This window comes from Indicator indicator, chromosome 15, assembly GCF_027791375.1.
Source record: "Indicator indicator isolate 239-I01 chromosome 15, UM_Iind_1.1, whole genome shotgun sequence".
NCBI classification, from domain to species: domain Eukaryota; kingdom Metazoa; phylum Chordata; class Aves; order Piciformes; family Indicatoridae; genus Indicator; species Indicator indicator.
In genome coordinates this window covers 2,729,538-2,750,658 of record NC_072024.1, presented here as the reverse complement: position 1 = coordinate 2,750,658, position 21,121 = coordinate 2,729,538, and positions in this window count along the sequence as shown.

The window sequence follows — 21,121 nt, the reverse complement described above, 5'->3', positions numbered from 1 at the left end:
TGGCAGAGCCCTGGAACAGGCTGCCCAGGGGGTTTGTAGAGTTTCCTTCTCTAGAGACTTTCCAAACCCAGCTGGATGCATTCCTGTGCAGACTACCCTAAGTGATCCTGCTCTGGCAGGGGGGTTGGACCTGATGATCTCTGGAGGTCCCTTCCAATCTCTGATATATGTGAGACTGTGAAACCGATTTTCCTGTTGGAGGTGAGCTGTGAAACTTCATCAGGGTATCCATATGCAAGCAGGATTCCTAAATGTATTTTTTTTTTGAGTAGAGAATAGCTTTTTGGGTTCTCCAGCAGTTGATTAATTGTAAGGATGCAAATGCTATCAAAAATTGGACTTTTAGAAGCAAAGATCCTGGTACCTACAGCTGCTGGTTCCTGCAGTGCTCCAAATAGAAAGCTGGCATTGGGTGTAATTCTGTGCAGGGTTCAGATGAAATGCAGATACAAAGACCAATAGTGAGATCAGTGGGAGAACAGCACTTCATTCTCCATGTCCCATTAGGTTTGTAATATGGATTCCTTAAGCACTGAGGCTTTTTCCATTAAAGGGACAATATTCCTTTTTAAGGAACCTGTTGGTGATAATTTTCCTTCGGAGACTTAATTTGCACCACCATGCTTTCTCTAGGAAACAGCAAACCAACTTTCTTGTTGACCTTCTGTTTAATCCCCTTGAAGGGGATTCTGCCTTGGCTCCAGCTTTGGTTAGCCACAGGTTAGGGTCAGTTATTTGATAAGATGCTCATGGCACAACTCTCCCATACAATATTTATTTGATAAAGCCATTTTGCAGTTTTTCCCTACAGCTGTTCACTTCCACTTGCCTTCCAAACTATTTCCCCAATTCTTGGTTTCAAATGCTCCCATGAGATTCTCTTAAGGTGGCAGCTTTGGGATTCGCTTTTCAGATAAATCCTGTAGGAGGAAGTTAACACAGTTCACAGAATTGTCAGGGTTGGAAAGGACCTCAAAGATCATCCAGTTCCAATCCCTCCACCATGGGCAGGGACACCACACACTAGGTCAGGTTGCCCAGAGCCCCATCCAGCCTGGCCTTAAAAACCTCCAGGGATGGAGCCTCCAGCATAAAGTACCTCTGATCCAATTCTTTTGGCCATGCTAATGTAACTTCACTGAAGAATTCCTGATTTGCATCACTATCACTGAGAGGAAAAGCAAGCTGCAAAAGTTGATGTGACATGTAGGTAAGCAGGAGTATAAAGTGAGAATAAAGTGGTTGGAAACTTGTATGGAAGATTATGATGTGAAAAATAGGGAGGTGGGGTGGAATTCCTCAAAAGGAATTCAGCAGATTCTTTTCTTTCAGCTATACCAAAATCGTCATTTTGGAAGTGGCTAATATTTTATTTAGCATTATTTTGATAAACCTTAGTCTTGCAGAGCTTGAAGTATGTAATGCTGTGCATGCTAAATATATTATCCAGGCCAGTGTTATATAAATGAATTGGAATGAAGCAAAAGAAAAGATTTTTGGTTTATGTTAAGGAACTGTTTTGAAACTGCTACAGCAAATCAAGAAACCAGGCATTTATTGCTTGGAAAAACTTTAAAACTCTGCTTTAATCCAACTGCTGCCAAGTTGCATAGTTCACCCCAAACACAATTCTCCAAAAGCCTGTAGACCAATTGTAATTTTAATGCTTCCTATCCAGAACTAAACTATACTTCAAGTGTCACTCTCAGATAAGATAAATATACTATTGTTTACAGTTATGATAACCTTAAGATCCTGAAAATGCCTTTAAAAAGCTAATTACATGCTTTTATTTGCTGTTAGTAAAAACAGAAGAATAACAACCCAACTCATTTCATCCCTACTGTGATTTCCTCTGGGCTAATTAAAGTGTACTGATCTGTTAACTGCACAGCTATAGGCAATCACCATATTTAAAGGGACCAGCATCACGTTAGTGCTGTGCTGCTAACCAGGACTGAGGCTGCATTTATGGCTTGAGTTGTGTGCCAAGGAGAGAGTCTGCTGGGCTGAGCTGCTAATGCATTTGGGGCTCAAGTCATTAGGTGGGTGTAGTACCAAGGGTAACCTTGATCCAAATGCCTCCAAACCTTTTGCAAGGCCTCATATTCCTCATTCCATACCTTCTTCTTCCAGCACTGGTACTACAAAGTCTTTTTGAAACTGTCTCTCAGGTGTAAACCCTGTGAGGTCAGCCAGCACATGTGCTGTCCTGTCTCCACCAGCAAGCCCAGGCTTGCTTTCTCTTGGGTGTCTGTGGATGCAGAAAGAGAAATAGGTTGCCACATTCCAGATCAGGTTGTCTGGGGCTTTGAGCAACTTGATCTAGTTACAGATGTCTCTGCTGACTGCAGGGATGTTGGTCTAGATGACCTTTAAAGGTCCCTTCTAACCCCAACCATTCTGTGATGAGATATTTGTAAATGCATTGCCCAAAGCTATTGCTGCTCTCCACAGGAGCTTGCAAGACCAGCTAGTGGCACTCTTCATCTTGGAGATGTTTCACTCTTTGCTGTCAAACTCTTCCAAAACAGTCTTGCAGCTGTCTACAGCTATCAATATGCCTAGAGTTTAGGCAAAGGAACCTCCAAATACTTGTATTGAAAAACCTAAATAGGCTTCACACACAGAGTACTAGTATATGTAATAAGTGTTTTGAAGGAAAGAGAGGAGCCATCAAGGTCCAAAAATGGGTGATTAAGCAAACAAACCCAATCACCCTCTTATTCAACAATTCCTTTTCTTACACCTCAGTGCAAAAGAACAGATTTCCATAAGATTCCACTAGCTGTCTGGCTGCAGCATTGTGGTGCTGCTGAAAGAATGAGCACTGGGGAGAAGCTGGTTCTTTACAAGCAACTTCCATTGACTTCTTTGACACTGACATTACCTTTATAAGTGGCAGGAATGGACCATTCCTCACCTTTTAAATGCAAAAGTTGTTTGTCTTCCTTATTTCTCAGCTCTCTGGCACGCTGAAGACTCCTTATTGCCCAAATTCAGAGAGAGAGAGATGCTAGAATGGAAATACAAAGTCTTCAGCCCTTCCTTATCACATCCTTCCATCGTGCTCCAAAGCAATAAATAACACTGATTCATTCCGAGTGCATAAACCTCTCCATTAAAGCACTCAGTAGGCTAAAGAGACCATCAGTGCTCTCCTGTGGCTTTTGTTTTCTTGAAATGTTAATATTTAGCTTGTCTTATTTTTCTATCTCCCCTAAACAGCAGTGCTCTCTGCTACTGCTCCTGAGGTAGAAGCAGGGTATGTGTCTTACTTTTTTGGACATTCAGCCCACAGGGGATGCCTGAAGCCATCAGCAGAAACTGTTTTGTTTGGCTTTACAATCGGAATGCTAATTATGTTCTAACTTCTACTCTGGCTCTTTCTTATTCTTTGCAAAGTAAGATTTCTCCTTCAGTGTGGACTGTGTTTCCTGTGGTTTTTCCTCAAGATCTTTGTTCCCTCCAAAACCAGCACAGCACATGAATTTCTGAGAGAAAACTACCTTTTGGATTAACTGTTTTTTAGTCAACATCTTCAATACTTTTTATTGATCTTGTTAGGGCAAACAAGAACTGAAAACACTCTCTAAATCACAGTACACTAGAGGTTAAAAGCAACCTCCAGAGATCACTGGGTCCTACTCCCCTGCCAAAGCAGGGTCACCCAGGGTGGTCTGCACAGGAATGCATCCAGGTGGGTTTAGAAAGTCTCCAGAGAAGGGGACTCCACAACCCCCCCAGGCAGCCTGTTCCAGTAGTGTCACCCTCACTGTGAAGAAGCTTCTCCTCATGTTGAGGTGAAACCTCCTATGTTCAAGCTTCTCTGTTGTTTCTTGTCTTATTATTGAGCACCACTGAGAAGAGGTTGGCCCTCATCCTCTTGTTTCAAGCTAGGACCTGAAATTGCTGGGAAAAGGAAAGAGTACCATTAGCTGAGGGAAGCTTTGCTATTCTAATGAGGTTTAAGTAGTGTGTGTAAAGTGGTGATCCAACGTTTAAGTGCTTAACTTCTAATAGTTGGTTTTCATCCATCACCCAAAGCATCTGCAGTAGCTTTATTCAAGCATTTAGTGATAGTAATTCCCTCTGTCTTTACCAGAAAGCCCAATCAGTGCCCAGCATGTCAGACAAGGACTGGATGCAACATTACCACCAAGCAGAGCACCAGGGCTTTGTAGTAAAGCAAAATCTTTCCTGAAGGGCCCTATCCCTTTGGAAGTCCTAATTGTAGTGGATTCTGGTGATTATTTCTTTCACTCAATACAAGAATTAATACCCCCTGAAGCTGAGAGATGGTGGGGCTTTATTAAACATCAATAGAAGCAGCAGCATTGGTGTCCAAGAGGTGAACCATTTTGTCACCTGTGTTTTACCAGGTTGTACCTTGAATGCTGAAATTCTGTGAGTCATTTGCCTTGTCCTTGAACTTTCCATGTTTCTTTTTTTTTAAAAAAAAAAAAAAAGAGAGAGACATGCTACTAAGAGAGGAGCCGCACAGAGATAAACAAAAGCATTGGAGGCTATCACATGAAAGGAACCTCCTAGTACCAAAATTCTTTTTCCATTTGGTCTCTTTTGAGGAGAGAGTCTAAATGGAGCTTGCAATGTTGGGCTAGCTCTTTCCTGTCACCAGTTCCACCATATCTAAGCATCTGGAATAAAGGTGATATACAAGCTGCACAGAAAAACACAAAACCATTGGGGCCTATCACAGGAAGGGAACCTCCTAGCACCAAATTTCTTTTCCATTTGGTCTCTTTTGAGGAGAGACTTGAAATGGAGAATCCAATTCTGGGCTAGCTCTTTCCTGTCACCACTTACAACCATGTCTAAGCATGTGGAAAAAAGTTGCTTTACATCCGCACAGAGACAAAGAAAAGCATTGGGGGTCATCACAGATGAAGGGAAACTCCTAGCACCAAATTTCTTTTTCCATTTGCTCTCTTTTGAGGAGAGAGTCTAAATGGAGCTTGCCATTCTGGGCTAGCTGTTTCCTGGCAGCAGTTACAGCCATGCCTAAGCATGTGAAAAAAAAAGTGCTTTACAAGTCACACAGAGACAAACAAAATCATTGGGGGTAACACATGAAGGGAACCTCGTAGCACCACATTTCTTTTTCCATTTGCTCTCTTTTGCGGAGAGAGTCTAAATGGAGCTTGCAATTCTGGCCTAGCTCTTTCCTGTCACCAGTTACAGCCATGTCTAATTATGTGGAAAAATCTTGCTTTACAAGCCACACAGAGACAAAAAAAAGCATTGGGGGCTACCACAGGAAGGGAACCTCGTAGCACCAAATTTCTTTTCCCATTTGCTCTCTTTTGAGGAGAGAATCTAAGTGGAGCTTGCAATTCTGGCCTAGCTCTTTCCTGTCACCACTTACAGCCATGTCTAAGCATATGGAAAAAAGTTGTTTTACAAGCTGCACAGAGACAAAGAAAAGCATTGGGACCTATCACATGAAGGGCACCTCCTAGCACCAAATTTCTTTTTCCTTTTGGTCTCTTTTAAGGAGAGAGTCTAAATGGAGCTTGCAATTCTGGCCTAGCTCTATCCTGTCACCAGTTACAGCCATGTCTAAGCAGGTGGAAAAAAGCTGCTTTACAAGCCGCACAGAGAAAAACAAAAGCATTGGTGGTAACGCATGAAGGGAACCTCCTGGCACCAAATTTCTTTTTCCATTTGCTCTCTTTTGAGGAGAGAGTCTAAATGGAGCTTGCAATTCTGGGCTAGCTCTTTCCTGTCACCAGTTACAGCCATCTCTAAGCAGGTGGAAAAATATTGCCTTACAAGCCGCACAGAGACAAAGAAAAGCATTGGGGGCTAACACATAAAGGGAACCTCCTGGCACCAAATTTCTTTTTTCCATTTGCTCTCTTTTGAGGAGAGAGTCTAAATGCAGCTTGCAATTCTGGGCTAACTCTATCCTCTCACCAGTTACAGTCATGTCTAAGCATGTGGAAAAAAGGTGCTTTACAATCCAAACAGAGAAAAACAAAAGCATTGGGGGCTACCACAGGAAGGGAACCTCATGGCACCAAATTTCTTTTTCCATTTGCTCTCTTTTGAGGAGAGAGTCTAAATGGAGCTTGCAATTCTGGGCTAGCTCTTTCCTGTCACCAGTTGCAGCCATGTCTAATCATGCATGTGATGCAGATACGTAGGGCCCTGGAAGGCTTTGAGGACAACCCTTTTGCAGATGAGAGTAGAGCAGTATAACCTACTACAAGTAAAAAAATTAGAACTGGCTGAAAGAAAAACAATCCTGTGGATTACATTCCATGGAATATCACTGATCTGCTCATCTTTATCTACCATCCCTTTGGATTGCTGAGTGGGGAAAGCACATGAGCTGTAATGCAACACCAGTTCCATGATCTCCATACCTAAGCATCTCTCTCATGTATGTAAGATTCAGCTCTATTTAGAACTGCTTAAAGCTGAATTGTCTCGTTGTAGAGCAGTTTCATCCATTCCCAACACAAGCAAGGAACTGCCATGGAGAAATTCCAGAGGATTTACACCAAGGTAAACAAAAGCAGGTTTACTCCTGCTGAGATGCTAAACGTGCTCATCTAGTGTCAATTAATTTATTTATTAGAAAAGGGAGGAGAATGGGCTGAGGAGATCAAAAATTAGACATTCTTTGTTTTCAAATTACAGTTATCTTCTTGTTTTCTCTGCAGCAGCTCTTTGTGTTTGAGTCTTTGCTGTCTCACTCAGGTTAGAGGATTCCAATTACAGTCAGATCTTGTTCTTAAAATTCCCTGTCGTTGCTCATTGCTGCTGCATATAGTAACTGTTGTTTCTCAGTGTTTTAGCATTTGTTTTGTTGTGAAACCTTTAAAGTAGAACTTGTTATCTCACCTGAATAACAAACACAAGCTTTAAATCAGTGTTCATACTATATTAAGGGTTGTAAGAAGGAAAAACTTATCATAGCTCTGCAACCAGCCTACAAAACTTTATCACTCACACAGAATTAGTTCATTGTTCATATGTGTATTTAAACAGTCTTTAGGCATAACAGAAAAAGGGGTTTAGTTCCAGGTCTCTCTCCTTCCAGCAGAGCAGATTTTGATTCCCCCACTTTGTAATTTTCTGTGTAAAAATCCTATTCAGAGAATCTGAGCCTGGTGGTGAGCCTTGCACCCAAATGGAATTCTTTTCAGTTGGTTGTTTTTTCAAGTTTATCAGCAAGAACTGAAATGTGACCTTCCCCATCCAGTCTTTTCCTCCTGCACATCCAGAACCATGCAAGGGTTTCATCCATGTACCTTTAGAGCCATCAGGTGAGATTGTAGCCCTATGAAATCCCAATTTCCCATTGGCTTCATCTGAACCCCAAAGAGAGTAGCACTCAACTAATGAATGATTTAAATGAAATCAAATATTCAGGGAGTACAATACTTGAGTAAACTCAGGGGAGGAGAAAAAAAAAAAAAAAAGAGCTACTTCAGATTGTGCATGCAACACCCACAATCCCTATGGTGAAGAGGAGAAAGAATAAATAAGTCCCCCAAGAGGGACTTGGGGATGCTGGTGGATGAGAAGCTCAACATGAGCTGTCAGTGTGCACTTGCAGCACAGAAAGCCAACCAGAGCCTGGGCTGCAGCAAGAGAAGTGTGGCCAGCAGGTCAAGGGAGGTGATTCTCCCTCTCTGCTCAGCTCTGGAGAGACCCCATCTGGAGTACTGTGTCCAGTTCTGGAGCCTCTATTACAAGAGGGATCTGGAGATGCTGGAAGGCGTCCAGAGAAGGGCCACCAGGAGGAGCAGAGGGCTGGAGCACCTCTCCTATGAGGACAGACTGAAAGAGTTGGGGCTGTTCAGTCTGGAGAAGAGAAGGCTCTGAGGTGACCTTCTTGTGGCCTTCCAGTACCTGAAGGGTGCTACGAGAAAGCTGGGGAGGGACTTTTTAGGCTATCAGGGAGTGATAGGACTGGAGGGAATGGAATAATGCTGGAAGTGGGGAGATTCAGGCTGGATGTGAGGAAGAAGTTCTTCCCCATGAGAGTGGTGAGAGCCTGGAATGGGTTGTCCAGGGAGGTGGTTGAGGCCCCATCCCTGGAGGTGTTTAAGGTCAGGCTGGATGAGGCTCTGGCCAGGCTGCTCTAGTTTGAGGTGTCCCTGCCCATGGCAGGGGGGTTGGAACTGGATGATCCTTGTGGTCTCTTCCAGCCCTGACAATTCTATTATTCTAACTTAGCCTAAAAAAAAAAAAAAAGTGTCAAAGCTGTCAGCTACTCAAAGTGAATCTCCATTAAGTTTCCTTATGGGCTTCATTTTCAGTTAGAAAAGATTGGTTCAGTTCAATCAAAATAGTTCGCTGGAGGATGACCACTTCTGTGGAGAAAGAATATTCTGATGAATGGGGGGAAAAAAGTCCCTTTAATGTGTTTTTGCATTGAATTAAACATCCCCTTTGGTTCAAGATGACTTGGTTACCAATTCCTGCTCAGATAAACCCAGGAAATGATAGTTTGAAGAGATTTTTTACTTTCAACAATCTTCTTACTTGGGGTGGGAAAGTACCTGCCTAATTTTTAGCTTTCTTGAAACTCTAGGGTTGGATAAAAATGTTTCACGCAGAATTCTGAAAAAAATATATATATATTTTATGATCTATGTAATTAAGATCTTTATTAAAATGCATTTGTAAAACCAAATAGGACTGAAGTGACCTTCAGAGAAGGTGGAATTCAGGTCCCCTCTCCTCTGATGAAAATGCCATCGAAAGCAGTGCTTTACATCTTGGTATTCTCCTGAATCTGAGTTGTTCATACGCTTCCCAGCAATTTATCTCTTCATTTATAAAAATAAAATCATTTTCATGCACACAATACTTGGTTTCCATAGCAGACTTTGTCTTTTTCCAAGTAGATTTTCAGTCTCTGTCAACTACCCAAAGCCAAGCAATAATACAGCCCAAAAACCCACTAGAAAAAAACAAAACAAAACAAAAAAACATATTCCCCTAGGTCCATCAGCAACCAGCTTGCTAAGAATATTTTAGCTATAAGCAAATCAGGAAAAAAAATCTCTGAAGAATATTTGTAGGGAGGTTTTTCTTCCAGTATTTTGGAATTTTTTTATCTGCTGTGAGTGTTTGGGTTCTGGATGGGTCTTTGGATGGGAGTGAGAAGTGGGGTTCTTTTTGAAGATAAAGGAAGACTTCTGAGGAGGGACTGAGGGTACTGAGGTTGTTCAGCATGGAGAAAAGGAGGCTGAGGGGAGACCTTCTTGCTCTCTGCAACCCCCTGGAAGGAGGTTGGAGTGAGGTGGGGCTTGGTCTCTTCTCCCAAGTAACTGGCAATAGGATGAGAGAACATGACCACCAGTTGCACCAGGGGAGGTTTAAGTTGGATATTAGGAAAATTGGAATTTTTTTTTTTTTTTTTTTTTTTTTTTTTTTTTTTTTTTTTTTTTACAGAAAGAGTGGTCAGGAATTGGAACAGGCTGCCCAGGGAGGTGGTAGAGTCCCCATCCCTGGAGGTGTTCTAAAAACATGCAGACATGGCACTTTGGGACATGGTTTAGTGGCCATGGTGGGGTTGGGTTGGCAGCTGGACTTGCCCTTAATTGTTTCTGTTTGAAAAAAACCTTTTTGATTCCATGAAGTGAAGAGTCTGTTAGCCCAGCCATGTGAAGTTCTGTGAATTAATGTCACTGCACTAGTTTTTACTGGCCTATAGAACAGGTCACAAATCCTTCCAAGTGCTGATATATCAATGGGTGGATTCAGGTCTTGGTGCTTCATTGCTCATATTCTGGAACCTGTAAATCCAAGCCTCGAGGCAAAGATTTATGCTGTTCAGTTAGTGACTCATAATCATCCTGATAAAAACCTGTGATGGAGAAGGGAACTGAATCTGAACTAAATTGTGAGAGTCAAGGCCAGCAGCATCATCTGATACCTTCCATTGCTTCCTTGTGAAGCTGCTTCAGCTAATGTAGGACATGAAGGGGCTTCAGATGCTAAGAACTGGGAAACAGATGCAACCCTGGCAGATTATTTACCACTTCAAGCCACGTTCTGAGGAACCAAAGTACAGTAAAACACACAGAAGGGACTCCTCCCCATACAAACCAGCAACTGTCACTGTGCAGATGGTCCTTAGTTACCCCACAGCCCTGCTGGGAGGGCAGAAACTGGTTTGTTCATGTAGTCATCACCAGTTATGGGTCTCCTACATGATTTAGGGGAGAAAAAAAACTATAAAGCCTAGGTAGGATGGAGCATGGCCCTAGCATCATGGCACAGCATCCTGCTCTCAAAGGTTCAGGATTGCAGGAACTTTGCCTCCTGCAAAGTGGAATAGTTAAAAATTGCTTGTTGCCTGTACAGGAGTCTTAAATACAGGAGTGTTTGATTTTTTTTTTTTTTTTTAACAGATCTGTTTCTCCAAGAATATGCTAAATTAAGCCTCTCTTAGAAGGCATTTGAAGGTATCAGGAATTATGTCTTTATTGAAGCTAAGGATGAGTTACTTCTCCCTGCTGAATCCCAGAGACAAGCTGCTATAGGGTTTCTAGGACTTCATAATTATTATTATTTCCATTCCATATGGAACTTAATTGTAAATCTGCCAGTGAATTTACTTGAGCAGTGAATTTTCCTGCCTGGATGGGTTTGGAATTTATTATTTCAATTTTATTCCCTCCACTTTTTGAAGGAAATATTTGGTATTCTTTAGCAAAAGAACTCCTCCTGGATTGAAAGCCCTTTCTTCACCAATAAATTCCCCTCTCCCAATCAAATTATTGTTAGGCATAAACCCCCCAAATGCTACATTATTAAAGTACACTTTGAGACAAGGCATCTTGTTTTATGAGACACAGTTCAGTGGTACTGTGGTGTTAGAGTCTTGTGTATGAGACACTTGGTTATTTGGTTGAAAGATTGGTATGGGAAAGAAGTGATTACTAGTGAAGATTTTTTTTTTCACTGTTATTAATTTTCCTGGATGTTATTTTCAGTGTTTTCAATTTTTTTTTTTTGTTTGTTCTCATTGCAGTGCCTATTGTTAATTAGGATCTGATTTTGAAGGGATTACTCAGGCTGAGTAGTGACTGCATTAAGTAGCCTTGATGTTCTCAGCAAGCTATGTTTTGGGAACTGTCTGACCAATTCTGTTCCAGGAATTGCCCTTCCTGGCAAGGAGGGGAAGGCTTGAGGGTGTGTGGAGTCTACAAGCTCCCCATTTATCCAAAGCCTGCTTAGTCCTCTAAGGTGCAGGTTGGTGGGATTTCTCATTAGGCAAATGGAGAGGATGAATAAAGCATGCTAGATTTATGACTACCATATTCCCCCATCACACCATCAACAGCAATCACACTGCCTTAAGTGCCTTCCCTGGAAGCAAGGACAGAACAGGGCTAAACATGGTGAAAGAAATCACCAGAACTGAGCCATTTAGCATAGCATTTTGTGGGCTTTATGTGATGAAATGAACAGCAGGGTAGAAATCTAAGGTAGGATCACAGGATGTTAGGGGTTGGAAGGGACCTCTGGAGATCACTGAGTCCAACCCCTCTGCCAGAGCAGGACCAGAGAATCTAGTGCAGGTCACAGTGGAACACATTCAGGCAGGGTTTGAAAGTCTCCAGAGGAGACTCCACAACCTCTCTGGGCAGCCTGCTCCAGTGCTCCTTGTCCTTTACAGAAAAGAAGTTCTTCCTCATGTGGAGGTGGAACCTCCTGTGCTGCAGTTTACATCCATTGTCCCTTGTCCTATCCCAGGGCACAAGTGAGCAGAGCCTGTCCCTTCCTTCCTGACACCCAGCCCTCAGATATTTATAAACATCCTCTCAGTCTTCTCCTCTCCAGACTAAACAGCCCCAGGTCTTTCAGCCTCTCTTCATCAGACACTTGCTCCAGTCCCTTAATCATCCTTGTAGATGGATGTAGGCTAAATAAAATCAAAGCAGTAGATGATTTATAATTTGTGGCCTGTAATATCCATCCTATACCACACTAAGACAAAGCTGTAGCTTAGAATGGAGCTGAGTTCTCAGCACAGAGTAACTGCTGCCATTATAAATGTCCTCCAAAGAACATTAGAAGGGTCTACCTCTATTCATTTAGCCATATGTTAACGAAGAGCATATCATGTTGGAGTTTGCATTCCAAGAAAACAAGTGTGGTCAATAGAGCTGTCAACAATTAAAGACAAACCCAAAGTAATGCCATAATTGTCAATATTTAAGGCCAAGATCAAATAATGACAAACTGGGGGGTTAAAAAGTCCAAGTATAAAGCTGAGGTTTAAAAAAAGTACACTGAAAGCTGTTATCTTGTTTGAACCAGAAATGGCTGATTGATTAATTTGAGCTCCATCTGAAGTTTTCCAGCCTGGAGAGTGTTTTATCTATTCATGAAACTCTGCAAAAGGCTCCAGTCCAATATCAATCCTAAGGAGATTAAATGCTTAGGCATTATACTGTCCTCTAAATTAAGGAAGTTGTATAAGCTTAATTTCCAGAGGATTCTAAATGTGATTAAACTGGATATGCTGTGATTAAATATCTTGCTGCTACCTATTTCTGGGTGGATTAACTCTGTTAAAATGAACTCTTCTGTAATATTTATTTCAGATAACTCCCCATGAGATTTCTTTTTTTTTTTTAATTATTATTATTATTATGTGGTTTAAAATCTCACCCATATTTTGGCAGTTTTGCACAGAACATAAAAAAAAGAAAAAAAAGCTTGATAGATATTACAAAAGACTACTGAAAGCTCAGGGGTGCTCAGATTTGTATGCAGGCACCAGCCCTCCCTAGCAGTGATATTAAATTGTAGGGGAATGTGCTTGGTCTGAAGCTTCTCACATTCTACCTTTGGAGATTTCTGCTGCAGGGTTCTCCACTGTCTTCCATGCCTAATTCAATACTTGCCTGAAAAACAAAACAAAACCAACCAACCAACCAACAAAACCAAAAAACCACCACCACCAAAAAACCCAAACCAAACAAAAAAACAAACCAAAACAAAAAAAAAACCCCAACCAAACAAAACCAAACAACAACAAAACCCCAAAACAAACAAAAAAAAAACCCCAAACAAAACTCCACAACCTTTTGAGCACCTTCATAAAGCTTCTCACCAGTCACACCTCTCACAACTGCTTTCTTTTCTTTCTGTGCCTGACACTGCTATGCCCAAACAATCAAAACAGTCCTTTTGTAAGGGTTGAAGAGGCAATTTTTCCTTGCACTGGGATTTGCAAAGAGGTCTGAAAGGTTTGTTGTGGTTGGTTGGTTTGTTTGTTTTCCTGTAGCCTTGCATATTTCTCTACACTTTTACAAAAGTATTGCACCTTACTTTCCCTTGTGAAGCAGTAGACTGGGAAATACTAATTTCATGTAATTCTTTGTCATGACATTGTGAGGGATCACCAAGGACTTGGTTTCCAATATTCCTTAAATGAATGCATAGGATGAAGTTTTTCACTGGCCACAATGATCATTTCAGGGCTATCACACGCTTCCAGAATCTCCCCTTTTAAGAAGATTTTTAGGTGATAGCTGTTTTCTAAAAGAGGGACAAGATGTCCAGTCCTTGTGGAACTTCCCACTCCATCATGCTGTGATTCACTTTGCTTGTGGCTGATCTTTGCATCCATAAAATTGTTTTGGTTGGAAAGGGCCTCTGAGATCAAATCCAACCATCAGCCCAACACCACCATGGCCAGTCAGCCATGTCCCCAAGTGCCATGCCCACACATTTCTTGCACACCTTCAGGGTAACTCCTCCACCTCCCTTGGGCAGCCTGTTCCAATCCCTGACCACTCTTGCAGCAAAGAAATTTTCCCCAATGCTCAATTTCACTTTCACAAGGCGAGAAACATTTTTCAGTTTCCCCTGGCAGACCTTCCTTTTTCTCTTGCATTAGATATGGGATTTGGTTAATGTGAGTGGAGGTGAAAGTGCACTGACCTACTGCTGGCAGCAGTTATGAGAAGTTATGCTTAGGAGGATAGAGGGAGACCTGGAATAAGCTACTTAGAAACTTAGCAAGATACACTTAAATCTGCATCAAGGTAGAGCAGCATCCTTACCTAGAGTTGCACATGACCTGGATCAAACTCATCTCAAACCACCCTACAAATTCAAGACTCCTTTTGTCCTTCTACATGGATCAATAAGGATATGGTTGCAGGGATTCTTATCTGCCTGCTCTGTCCCACCCCTTCTGGGCATGGAGACTTGCAGGAATCACTTACCAATCATTTTTAAGCTGCAAAGGTATAAATGCATGTGATTTTATATACTCATTATCCATTTATCCCGAGGTGAACCACTCTGGGTTCATTAGTATAAGTCGGCTAAACTATCGCTCAGGATGCTGTTGATACTTTAATGTACTTTGTTGAGTTGATCCATTACTCTTCTCCTCAGTGCTGTACACACATGAATTGTTCCCTCTGTAACAGCTGCCTCACTTTCTTCCCTTCTCTGACCTGCTGTCTCTGTGTATGTATTTGTCTGGCTTGCTCTGTCTGCTTTCTGCTGGTCTAATGGATAAATCATACAGAGAGGAAAGGTTTATAAGCCACTAGTTTTGTTCTTCCACTTAAAGCCAGTTCAATTCAAATAAACATCAAAGCTACCTGATTGCATCTGCTTGACAGATAGGAGGATGCCTGAAATCCAGAGCCTGTGTGTACAAACACTTGAGACCTCAAAAGCAGTAGCCTGGTTAACACCCTTTAGAAAAGTTCCCTTGACACAGGGCTTGTTCAACAGAACTCTACAAAACATAGAAAACAAAAGAATTCCAAAGAGTAAGATGCTTTTGTGCTACATAATATCCTTCATCCCCCCAACTCCTCTCTCAGCAGGGGAAGATGGCTCACAGAAATGCCATCCCACTGGAGTGAAAGTAAATCATGTTCTTTTCTGTCAGTTTCTTACCCCAAATGCCACTGATCAGGTCACCACCAGAAAACTGCCCCAAACATCTGTTCACAGTGAGTGAAAGGTCTGTCAACAGCCAAGTTAGTGCTATTCATGATCTGATTTTGGATGAAACACTAGACCTAGCCTGAAGCAGAAGGACCTAGTTTAATGTCACCACTTCAGCTCAGTCCAGGATTACAAGTTTCTCAGTACAGTACAGAACAAGCCCTCCAGAAAAGAAGCAGCAGGAGCAATCTGTCAGCTATTTACTGAGCCTTTCCTTAACTCACTCTCCTCCCCAGCACCTGTCCACAGAGGCATGGACTTGGGGCTCTGTTATGCACAGTGGAGAGAGCAGCCCTCATAGGCTTCCCTGTGTGCTTGTCCTAGAAAAAGAAAGTATTTTCTCAAGCTCACTGCTTTCCTTTGCATACTGACCAGCTACTGATCTCTAAGAGAAATACAAATGTCAAGCTGGGAAAATTAAACTGTGCTTGTTCCTGTGTCTGTATAGAAAAAGACACTTTTCTTACTGCCAAGGGTCATGGCTGGGCTGGCAGATAAATGAGTGCTAGAGGTCCTTTCTGAACCCCTCTGCCTTCCCAAAGGGAAGAGAAAGGAAAGAAGGCAGAGAGACTGATGGGGTGAGGAAGAAACTAAACCAGCTGGGATGGAAAGAACAATCCCATGAAATGGAGAGAAAGAGTTACAAACCAAGAGCCAGCCCAACCCCTGATAGCAATAATGGCACCATTGGCACCACTGATGCTGGGGACAGGCACTGGGCAAGTCCGAGACTGGACTCAGCAGCAGATGGGAACCAAATTCAAGAACAGACAGGACAGAAGGCAGAAAGGACAGAGTCTTTCTAGGACACTGGCCAGGGAAGAATAGGCTTGACCTCTGTTTTGTCCTGAAGATGCCCTCCAGGGGCTGCAATCCCTTGTTGGGCAGTTGAGGCTCACCTGTCCTGGCTGCTCCTCCCCACAGCTGCCACCTCTGCCTTCCTGTCCCCCAAGGTGTGGCACAAGCTGTGGCAGTGCCCTTGGTTTGCCCAGGAGCAAGTCTCAGGCAGAGGCTTTGTGCATCCCAGCCCTTGGCAGGAACTCTGCCATCAGCTTCTCCCTGCTAGAAGCAGCCTCTGGCTGTGCAAAGCTGCCCTGAGCTTCAGCAAGGACCTCACCAAGCGGAGCCTGAGCTGGGAAATCACAGCATGGAACAGAATTAGGTCTGGCCTAACTCAAACCTTGACACTTAAGTGACATTGCAAACTCCTCTGTATGATAACAGGATAACCTGAGCACCTTATCACTCAGCCTTAGTGCTGAAGGTTCAGAAAGCACATAGTCAGAGATGTGCATTTCATGGTAATTCACTTGAAGTTAGAAGCTGAAAATGTTGGAGCTTTTGTGGAATATGAAGAGTCCTAAATAACCAAGGGAGAGTTCAGGCTGCTCTGAGTAAACATGATCTTTCAGCCCTGTCCTGAGACAGCTGTCAAATGGCAAAAGGATCTATTGCCAATATGGCTACTGTTGAGTTAGCTACAATATTCCTCTCTCCCTATAATTTTCCTTTTCACCTGCCAAACCTCTCCATTTCTATGCTTATATCCTGTTATTACACGAAATCAGGATGACAAATTGCACATCTGCAGCCCTCTTTGTTCCCATTCTCCAGACCAGTGAACGTTCCTGGTGTACATCAGTTTTATGTGAATGTAGGATGTTTTGGGGGTTGTGAAAAATGTTGCTCTGCATGATTCATTTTACTGCAGCTAATGCCAAAGAGGGAGAAAAAATAATAAATAATAAACCACCTTCCTTCACCACCTCTATTGAAAATCAGAGCCTGCTTCTTGGGCTTGGCACAGATATTTCTTTTGTCTGTGGTTGTTTTGCTTAAGCCACTCTTCAGGTGGAATAATCAGGTCTCTACAAGCAGAAAGCTATCAAGTCTGGTGTTATGTCTATTATGGTTCCCAAGCATCAGTCACACATGTCACTGTATGAGGTTGGTGCCTTGTTTACTTGTTTTCAGGTTTCTGTACCAATCAGCCAGTGTGGGAAGCAAGGGCAGCAAGGATGCTTGGTGGGCTCCAGACTGCAAACTGAGCATGGCCCCTTTGGCTCCTCTCCCTCAGTGACAAGGCAGATGCTGACACCATCAGAGTGTGCTCCCATCCAGGAGTAAGTGTAAAAAGGCAGAGATGAAATCTTGGTTCCACTCACATCAGGCATAAAACTCTTACTGACTCCGCTGGGGCCAGGATTTTTATTCCTGATATGAATTTGCTCTGTCAGACAATTTAAAGATGCTTTTATGAGGAAAAGGAATCTCACCATCTAAAATACCATGTTTGCAGTTCTGGAAATCTCTGACATATGTTTTAAGAGTGTGTCATATTTCCTACTGGGAAACTTTATGATGCCACGTAGCACTGGGGGAAGGCAGCTCCAAGAAGGCTGCGATAAAGCAGCAGAGATTTTCCACCATGGTGCTGGAGGTCATTTTAAAGTTACAACTTTTTTTTTCTTAATCGACTTCCCTAAGCCTCCCTGTGTTGTTTAAGGAGAAAATAAGACTTGTTGGGTATTTTTCTTTGGGCCTCTCTCATTCAGATCTAACAGTATTTCGTGTACTGCACACACAAATCCAGGCTGGGCAGGCAGTGGCTGGAAAGCAGCCCAGAGAGGGACTTGGGGGTGCTGGTGGGTGAGAAGCTCAACAGGAGCTGTCAGTGTGCACTTGCAGCCCAGAAAGCCAACCAGAGCCTGGACTGCATCAAGAGAAGTGTGGCCAGCAGGTCAAGGGAGGTGATTCTCCCCTTCTGCTCAGCTCTGGAGAGACCCCATCTGGAGTACTGTGTCCAGTTCTGGAGCCTCTATTACAAGAGGGATCTGGAGATGCTTGAAGGTGTCCAGAGAAGGGCCACCAGGATGAGCAGAGGGCTGGAGCACCTCTCCTATGAGGACAGACTGAAAGAGTTGGGGCTGTTCAGTCTGGAGAAGAGAAGGCTCTGAGGTGACCTTCTTGTGGCCTTCCAGTATCTGAAGGGGGCTACAAAAAAGCTGGGGAGGGACTTTTTAGGCTATCAGGGAGTGATAGGACTGGGGGGAATGGAATAAAGATGGAAGTGGGGAGATTGAGGAAGAAGTTCTTCCCCATGAGAGTGGTGAGAGCCTGGAATGGGTTCCCCAGGGAGGTGGTGGAAGCCTCATCCCTGGAGGTGTTTAAGGCCAGGCTGGATGAGGCTCTGGCCAGCCTGATGTAGTGTGAGGTATCCCTGCCCATGGCAGGGGGGTTGGAACTGGATGATCCTTGTGGTCCCTTCCAACCCTGACTGATTCTATGAGTCTATGATTCTACTGCTGAGAGAAGCCATGATGGTCTCTTACTTTTTTTTTTTTTTTTGGTGAGTTTCTTATTTACTTCACTTTATTATTTTTATAGAAGCACAGAATTGTTTCAGTTGGAAAAGACCTTCAAGATCACAGAGTCCAATTATTAACTAACTCTACTGAGTTTGATGCTAAACTGTGTCCCTCAGCACCACATCTCTCTCACACCTCCAGGGCTGGGGATTCAACCACCTCCCTGGGGAGCCTGTTCCAGTGTTTGAGATGACTTCCAGTCAAGAAGTTTCTTCCAACAGCCAACCTAAACCTCTCCTGGAGCAATTTTAGGCCATTTTCTCTCATCCTATCACTTGTAACTTCTCAGAAGAGGACAACTTCTTCCTTGCTCCAACCTCCTCCCCAAGAGTTTTAGAAAGTGACAAGGTTTCACTGAATCACAGAATTATTGAGGCTGGAATAGAGCTCTGAGATCATCAAGTCCAGCCTACAACCTAACACCACCACATTAACCAGACCTTGTCACTAAGTGCCACGTCCAATCCTTCCTTAAACACCTCCAGGGACAACGACTCCACCACCTCCTCCTTCAGCCTCCTTTTGTCCCAGATGAACAACCCTAATTCCCTCAACTGACCCTCACCACACCTGTTCTCCAGACCTTTCCCCAGCTTTTTTCCCTTCTCTGGACATGCTCCAGCACTTCAATATCTTTCTTGTAGCAAGGGGCCCAAAACTAATCCCAGGACTTGAGTTGTGTCCTCTACCAAACAAACTAAAGGCCTGATCCAAAAGCCTTTCAAAGCAGTAGGTGGATGTCCCTCTGCTTTCACTGGAGCTTGAATCATTAATATGTAGAATACCTAGAATCATGGTTTTTTAGATGCTTTTTGCTTTTCAGGAGCCACAAATCCTCCCCTGCTACTGAATCTCCAGGTCTGTAATTGAAAGCAGCCCACTTTACCTTGCCTTTGCTCCTCTGCTTGAAGTTCCCCTGTCCTACAGCAAGTGTGGAGTTATCAGCCAAAGCCCATGCAGCACTTGGAGGTAACAGGGAGTATATCTCCTGTCACTGCTCTATGTGAGTTTAGCACAAAATATAACCCTATTAAAATTACAATGCATTTATCACCCAGCTCAGTTCAAAGAGCTCACGAGCTGCAAAGAATTTAATTAAAACATGATGATTTAATAGGCAGGCTCCAGCTATTGTTTACTCAGGGGGTTGAGATTCTGTTTAAAATTAGGTCCCAAATTTAATTGAGGCTTCCACCAACCTTGTCATAGAGATGAGACTCCGATAGGAAGCAAGGAGTTGCAGGCAGTAAGAGCAGGTCTCTGGCTTTTACACAGCTGTGGATTAGTTGGGGAAGTCGAAGATGATGTCTGTGTTTCTTTTCTTAGAGGGTCAGGAAGGATTTTGAGGTGCTGGAGTGTGTCCAGAGAAGGGCAACCAATCTGGTGAAGAGTCTGGAGCACAGGGCTGGTGAGCAGAGGAACTGAGGATGTTGAGCCTGAAGAAAAGGAGGCTGAAGGGAATCCTTCTGGCTCTCTATGACTCCCTGAAAGGAGGTTGGCACCAGGTGAGGTTTGGTCTCTTCTCCCAAAGAACAAGTGACATGAGAGGAGGAAACAACCTCAGGTTGCACCAGGGGAGGTTTAGTTTGAACAGCAGGAAGAGTTTCTTCCCAGGAAGCATTGTCAATCCCTGGCACAGGCTGCCTAGGGCAGTGTTGGAGTCCCCATCTCTGGAAGGATTGTATAGCCATGTAGAGGTGGTGCTGAGGGACATGGTGTAGAGGTGACCTGGCAGTGCTGGGTTAACAGCTGGACTTGATACTCTTAAAGGTCTCTTCCAACCAAAACAGTTCTGTTATCATGGGTGGGGAAAATAAAATTACATCCAACTCCAGGAGGTTTCAGTGATGCTCTTAAAGTGAAGGGAGAGAGACAAAGCAACTTTGCCTGCAGAGTCCCTGAGGAGAGAAAGCCTCACATGGGCAGCAGCCCTAGAAAAGGTCTCCATTCTTCTTCCCTCACCTTGTTGAGGCTCTGGAGTCCACAGGCAGAATTTGCCATCTAAAATTGCCTTGGTTTGTGTTAATCATCTTTTCTGTTTTCAAATAATGAGCTGCTCCCGGAGGCAAAAGGCTTTTCAGAACTAAAGCTGGTTTTAATTTCTTTCCTGGGCTTATGATACCCAGCTTACAAAAGGATACCACAAAAGGTCCTTAAAGTGCATTTTATCAGAACAGATTCTCATTAAAAAAAATATAACTAGTGAAGAAAAGGTGGTGCAGCAGAGCAGGCCCTGAGAGAAGAGCAAGAGTGTCTGCCACTTTGTACATTCCTAGCACAGGGGAACAGCAGCTCAAGGGAGGTTCTCCTTCCCTTCTGCTCTGCCCTAGGGAGGCTACAGCTGGAGCACTCTGACCAGTTCTGGGCTCCCCAGTTCAGGAGAGACAGGGAACTACTGGAGAAAGTGAATTCAAGTCCACAAAGCTGCTGAGGGGCCTGGAGCATCTCTGTGAGGAGGAAAGAGAGCCTTGGGGTTGTTCAGCCTGGAGAAGAGCAGATCCAGAGGGGATCTGATCAATGCTCAACAAGAGCTAAAGGGTAGGGGGCAAGAGGCTGGGGCCACACTCCTCTCAGTGGTGCCCAGTGACAGGACAAGGAGCAATGAGCACAAACTGGAACCCAGGAGGTTCCATCTGAACAGGAGAAGAAACTTCTTTGGTGTGAGGGTGCTGGAGGCCTGGAGCAGGATGCCCAGAGAGGTTGTGGTGTCTCCATGTGTGGAGAGCTTCTAGCCCCAGCTGGCCATTGTGATCCTGGGCAAGCTGCTGTGGGTGACCCTG